This window comes from Cynoglossus semilaevis, chromosome 1 (assembly GCF_000523025.1).
Source record: "Cynoglossus semilaevis isolate Cse_v1.0 chromosome 1, Cse_v1.0, whole genome shotgun sequence".
Taxonomy (NCBI): Eukaryota; Metazoa; Chordata; class Actinopteri; order Pleuronectiformes; family Cynoglossidae; genus Cynoglossus; species Cynoglossus semilaevis.
Window position 1 is genome coordinate 20,532,675 of NC_024307.1, and position 7,315 is coordinate 20,539,989.

A 7,315-nucleotide genomic window follows, 5' to 3' on the forward strand; every position below is an offset into this window, starting at 1 on the left:
AGGAGTAACTATTAAAAACACTAACAAATGCATAGACATCCCAGTAGAATAAGTGTAGCTTTTGTAAAGACAAAAAACAAACTTGTGTTTATTTTCATTTGAAGATTCTTACGGGAAAAGGTTATCAGTATAAGTAATATGGATTATAATGTTTGTGAGCTAAGACTAGTTGGAATGTCTACATTACAGAGCACTGTGCAAGGTTTGACTTCCCAAAGTAGTTGTCTTTCCCCTCGACCAAACTTTTGTTCAGTGGATGTTGTCACTTTCTGTTGGTTTAAAGTGTAACGTTGTGGTTTAATTAGAATTTTCCCATCTATTTACAAGAAAATAACAGTTAGTGGATGAGGAAACCAAACCTGACATCATTAGTCTGGTTCATCAAGAAATTGATACCGTTCTTTTAGTGAAATGCTAAGGCACCTACTGATAAAAAATAATACGTTCTTAACACCGATAATTAAGGCATGAAGGTATGTTTCTGAAGATTACGAATGTGATGTTGTAACTACCCTTAGAGCTGTGTTTTACTTCATATTCTGGTACTAGGAACTTTTAGTATTAGTATCGTAATGGTTCTTGCCTACAACGGATGCCTGTGCATCGACAGCAGTTAAAAATCAAAAAAAGTTGTAAAACATTTAATCAAGATCCACGTGTAGCGATGTTTTTTTCAATTCATATTTTAGTATTTTCATGTGTCCTCTCCCATAAATTACTTATACAGGTTGTCAAAGTAAGCCGAGGGTTAAAAAAAAAAAAGAATTCTGTAGTGATCCTAAGATTTGTAAGTGATTGTCAAAGGTTAAACCAGTAGTAGCCCCCTTTGGTTCTCACCATTATCAAAAGCTGTAAAAGTGTGACCTGTGTGACTATGGTCAACAGTGTCATGTGGTCAGGGTCCTATTGTGTGATCCTGCTGCAATCACACATATTGTCCAATCCAAATTAGCGTCACATATCTTTTATGATAATAGTTCATTCAAAGTATTTTGGAAGTTTTGTGTTAGGCCACAGAATTTTAAGAAATGATTACTGTAAATGGAGTTACAAAATGTTGGTAGAGTTTAGAACTCGAGTCTTGTGGGATTCATTGGCGTCACTGCCAAAACGACAGAACCTCATCTAGTTATATATAAGCTAAACATTCCAGCACTAAAAGTTCCTGGTACTAGTTTAGTACGACTACGTACGACTACTCTTTGATGGCCTATCCTTTGATTACAACCACACCTGTACGTGCATTAATGTGTTTGAGTTCCTTTTTTAGAGCACCTTATGAGTTGTACGAGTGTAGTGAAAAGTCCCTGAGTGGTGTCTCCTTAACAACTACTGTCAATGCCACCGTGCCTTCCGTTTCAAGCACTTCCTGGTGTATTTTGTAAAACTCACCAAAAGCACTTAGCCCCGTGTCTACACACTTCTCTCCGTCTTATTCTCTGCCCTCCACTCTTCTTCCTGTTCTCCTCCATCACCTTAAAACTTAACAATTCCTCCATCCCTCAACTCCCGACTCTTCCTTCTCCAGTCCTTTCCATTTAGGCGTTGGATCTGGCCTTAAACAGAACCACTAATTCACAAGCTAGCATGGCTAGAAACTTGAAAGAGTCGACTACCTAACCTTTAGATGAGTTTAAAGCAAAAGAAATCAATCTAGACGGTAGGGTTGGGCAACATTAGGTACTTGTACTAACCCTTGGTAAACCAAAGTTCAAACCAAGTCTAAGACTAACGGATATTGTATTTAATCTTGTAAGGTGCCAAAACATGTCAGAAGTGACACTAAAGCGTATATCAACCAGAGAAAACTGGAATAATCCACCTCCCCCTCCCTCTCTCTCCCCCACTCTCTAGCTTGCTTCTCCTCGTCCTTCTCCTTACCTCCTCGCTCGTCCGTAAAGCTGTCTATCTCTAGCACCACTTGAAGGTGACGTGTACTATCTGGTATTGAGGCCTTTATTAATATTAATGTTATTATTATTATTATTAGACTTTAATTTCAGTCAGTGTGGTGTTTGTTCTGATGCCGTTGAGATGAAAAGTCTTCTTCTTATAATGATAATTATAATTGTTTTTGGCATAATGGATAAAAAAGGAAAAAAAACACAAAAAAAACAAAACAAATGAAATGTGTTTGTTGAATGTTGTACAGATAGCACTAGAAATGTTGTGTTTTGCTTTTTTTTTCTTTATTTCTTTGAAGAGAGCACAAACCTGAGTGATGGTCCTTTCGACTCTTCCCATTGGCAGATGGGAATAAAAAAAATGCCAATCATTTCTGAAGCATAGTGATTAAAAAATTACTTAATGATGGACAGATTTCAAGGGGAAAAAAATCCCATCCACTGCATTGAATGTAAATTTGGTTCCTAGGTTCTCTTCCAAGGGAATATAAAAAGCCACAATTTTTGATTAATTTAAAATGCAAACCTGTTTCAGTTGTTGAAGTAGTCGCGCTAAACTGAATCATTTCCATGCAAGATATTTGAATCTAAATCTCCAAGACTATACTCCTCTAGAACACCTTTCTATCGATTCTGGTGTCTGTTTAAAGGACAATGAATAAATGATAAAATATCTTTAAAACTGTTCCATATGAAATTTGCACAAGAACCTTAAGCTAATGTGGCACAATACTGTTACCAATAATGTTTTATAAAAATGCACCTTTTTTCCTGATTTAGAATCAGGACATTTTACCAAAAGGACATGATTGTGATTTAACTGCAGTATTTATGTTTTTCATTTTCTTATTTTATTTTGAAAGGACACGTGAGGTGTGAGGCGAGGGGGCCATGCTGGGTTTGGGCTCTCGTGTAGTTGACTGCCATTGCAGTGAGGGAAACCTGATCTAACATAGTAGTGACTAATATGACTTTGTGGACAGATACAAATAAAATGACAAAAAATGAAAATGACAAAAAAACACATTAGAAATAAATAAACACAAACAAACAAAAAAGCGTGTCTTTTTTTGTTGTGTCTCTTGAACAGCGGCTTAGAAACTGACGTGTTTGTTTTGTTTGTTCAAGTCTATCTATTGTATGCATATGTACCGTACTGTATGAATTTTCCCCGAGAGCGTTCAGGACGTTACAAAGTAACGATACTGCCACCTTGTGGTTTCTAAAAGAAATGGCGTAAACATATAATATCCCAATATCCAATATTTTTATTGGACAAAAAGATTACATATAAAAAATTAAATATAATAATAAATCATAAACATAAAGGTATATCTAAGAAATCTACATTCGGGGTATGTATACATATATATATATATGTATGTATGTTCTTTGTTGGAAAATTCTTGCAAAAAAAACCCTTGCTTCCACAAAAAAACAATATATTGTTGAAAAAGATCTCACTCTTTAGTCAAAAAAACAAAGTCAAACAAAGTTTTGAGCTGCCTCCACATATTAGGTGCTTGATTGTTGCCTTATTATTTGTAACTGCAGCTCTGAAGTCCCTGCAGATGGATGAGGGTGAGATGTGATGTTGATTTAATGGCTCCCTCTAGAGGAGAGACCAAACAGTGCATGCAATGTTTTTGGTTGCGTAAGATTAGATGGTGATTTTAAAAAAGACAAATTTAAGATGTAACTACTTCCTGAAAGTTGAATAAAAGAGTGAATTAGCACCATGGTTTTTACAAATACAACATACATGTGTCAAATCTTCAAATGAATTGCCGTGTATTAAAGGATAAATTGCACATCTCTATTTACAGTCAGGCATTTAAGAAGAGAAAATAGAAGCTATAGGCTAAATTTGGTCGTTTTTGCAAAGAAAGGATGGAAAAAAAATAGCATCTTAAAAGAATGTAGAATTATTCCCATAAAAGAAGGTTTGTGAGTTTGAGGTGCAAATAATTACAGGCTTTGAACCTCAAAGAGAAGAAGGGAGGATAACTAAAGAATAAACACAGAGCACTAATGAATTCTGTGAGAGGCAGCCTTTACGCTGCAGGGTTATCCATCTTTTCATGTACCTATTAGCCTACATCCCTGTAAGAGGGCAGCAGTCTGATTAAGAGACAGACAGAGACAGGCAGAAGAGAGTAGTAATGGAGGCAGAGAAAGAAAGCAACCGAGGGATGTGCTGGGAAAAAAATTATACAGAGATTACGGTACAGAGATTATTCTCTCCAGTCTTAAGGGAAACTACCTGATACTACTACAAATACTGCTCCAGTGGGTGTTAGTGCAGTGCTTCTCCTTTACAGACTCAGACATACTGCGTTGTGTGACAGACATAAGTGGCCTCACTATGGACCATGACATGTGTCTGTAGAGGTTTGACAACCAATCAGCCCCTGTCTGGAAAGACACCACAGAGGTGAGAAAGTTTGTTGTTGCAATGTTCCATGATGGAAGCGTTTTGACAAAGCAGCTAGATGTTCCACAAGCACCACAGCCTGGCAGTAGACTAGAAAGAAGAAGGAGGAGTGAGGGAAGAAGAGAGATAGTGCTAGGGAGAGAGAGAGAGAGAGAGAGAGAGAGATAAGCAAGTGAGGGAGAGAGAGAGTGAGAGAGAGAGGGCCAGAGAAGAAAAGAGAGAGAAGCAGAGGGAGAAAGAGAGCGAGAGAGAGATACATAGAGAGAGAGAGAGAGAGAGAGAGAAAGAGAGAGGGAGAGAGAGAGAGAGCATCAGTGAGTGTGTCAGCTCGACTCCTGCTTCACTCCGTCTCAGATCTTCCTCACAGACACTGGTCTCACTCTGACTCTCACACACTCACCACTGCTCTAACACACACGCTGCAGCTCTGTGGCAGGGTTCGGCTCTGGTTCTGTTCTGACCACAGCGGGACACGTGGACAGGGACACGGGAGGAGACTCAGCTCCACACGTCACTTCTGCTGCACCACCAACTCCTGAACAACATGAGCGAGGTGAGTGGCTCCATCAGCAGACCCTGTCAGTTTCCTCCATCTCTGTACGCTGGTCTGTTAGCTGCAGTGTGTGCTGCTGTTCACCGCACAGACACACACACACACACACACATACGTGTTCTTTTCACTATGCACCTGTTCACACTCGAACACAGCAGCAGTCAGACTTAATCAATAATCTGCATACATCATGTATGCACACCTCATCCATCGCCAGGGAAAAAAAGAAGAGAAGAAAAAGCCGCAACCCAGGCAGAGAGAGACGTTTGGGCGCAGTGCGCTCTACAGTTTGCTTGGCTTTGCTCCCAAATTTAACAGTAGTAGCAGCAACACTGCAATGAACAGCAGCAACAGCAGCCGAGGTGACACCAGCTCACATCGCCAGTGGGCACCATATGAACATCTGGTGCAACACGAGGGTTTCCCCAGCCCCGGTGGGAACCTCCAGTAAGGAAGGAAGAAGTGTTTTAGGGAGAGTTCTGCACAAATACAGAAACCAATTTATCCAATTCATCCTGTGATGGATTTGATCAAATCCAAAGATTTAGCCATACAAATAGTTGCTCATTGACGAGCCAATGGCTCTCATACTGTAGACCTACATATGATACTACCTTTATTCATGAAGGTGCATCAATAACTAATGCACCCTGTTTTCTTTGGTGGTATTCTCACTGCTGTTTTAAAATGCCTTTTCAGTGCCCATTTTTGCCGCATTGGAAATGGATAGTGCAAAATCTTTGTTCTCAAATCTCAAATACAGTTAGTCTGACTAAAATATTCATCCCATATTCTCTGATGTCATTATGACCATTAACTGCTTGTTGTTTTTCCTTTTTTGTCAGTTTTGCTTTTTTTACCTTTTGTCTCTTTTCAACCGATCTTCTACTTCTCTCTGGTTTTATATTTTTGCACCTTCTCCTCTTTGATCATTTCCTCCTTATTTATATTTGTGGGGTTTTTGTGTTTTTCTTTTTTTTTTTTACTTATCCTTCTTTAGGCACTTGTTGCTGACCCTTCAGGTCCCTAACTGAATTTTCAATTTTATTTCTAATCATTTTGAAGTGGTAAACTATTTTAATACATTTTTTTCTTTTTAAACAGATTATAATATAATATATATATATATAATATCAGGGTACAACGAGCAAAAGCTACATTAACTGATGACTGCAGCCGTAAAAGCTACATAAAAAGGCTTTTTGATGGTTTTATATGGTGGCATGAGATGTTTATAAGTAATTTTGAAAGACAATTAGCGATTAACAAAAGTCTCATTGTTGTTTTAGCAAATACTGTGTTCATGGTATAGAGATGGTCTATGATGGAACCCAGCTGCTGCAGAGCTACTGTTAGAGTCATTAGATCATCTCAAACTAATCTTGTCCTTGTACTTTGACCTCTGACCTCTGGCATCAAAAGGATTTTCTCCTCCTCCTCCTCTTCTTCTGATGACAGGTTCTGCTGAGATGCTTGTGTTTTAAAGATAGATCCCAGTCTCAGCAGTTTCTGAAATATTCAGTACAGCCGGCCAAGAACCTACAACTACTTCATGTTCAAGGTCATTTAGGGCATTTCTTTTCCCCCGTTCTAGTGGATGGATTTGTACAGATGGTCATCCCTGGTGCCACCTATTCGTCATTTTCAATTGAGATGATTATGAATAAAAAGGTTTTCAACCCTAAACAAACCTCCTGGCACTTGAAGCACAGACTATGTTACGTCGTCATCCAGACGAAGCTCCAGAAAAGCCTTTTTTAGTCAGTGGTATTTATTTATTAATGGAGGCCAAAGCAGCTCAGCAGCTCCCAACTTTTAAATGGTCACAGATGACACAGCCAGTATCACTGCAGCGTCAGTAGAAAACAGCCTCTGTCACAGGTTTGTCATGTGTTTCTCTTCCTTACATGTAAAACAGGGCTCAAGGGGAATCTCCATGAAGAGATCAACCACACAGTAAACATCAACTATACAGTAAATGGTTTTCTCTGTGAAACTGCAGCGGACGCCTTTCTCAAACCGTTTGAACATGTTTATTTGTGTACTATATGCATTCATGTACAAAAGGTCTCTTTATGAAAAGGAATGTGGTTCAGTGCTGCAGGGATCGGTCTCTTTATGAAAAGGAATGTGGTTCCTTTGGGCCAGTCAGTGTGGTTAATGCTAGATGTTTTCTTAAATGTAGAAATTCTGCTGCAACTACCATTCATTTCCTCACTGATTAATCTGACCAATCATTAGTATCTCTTTACCAAGGAGCAAAAATATGGAAACTCCGAAGTTTCATTTTCCAGAAAACCACAAAGCAATAATCTTTATTTGCCCACAAACTGGGCTCTGTGGTGCAGTGGAGGTTAACATTATCCATTAGAAATAACGGCTTAACCAAAGGGCTTTCTCTGAGCTCTTTCACAGCAGCACTGC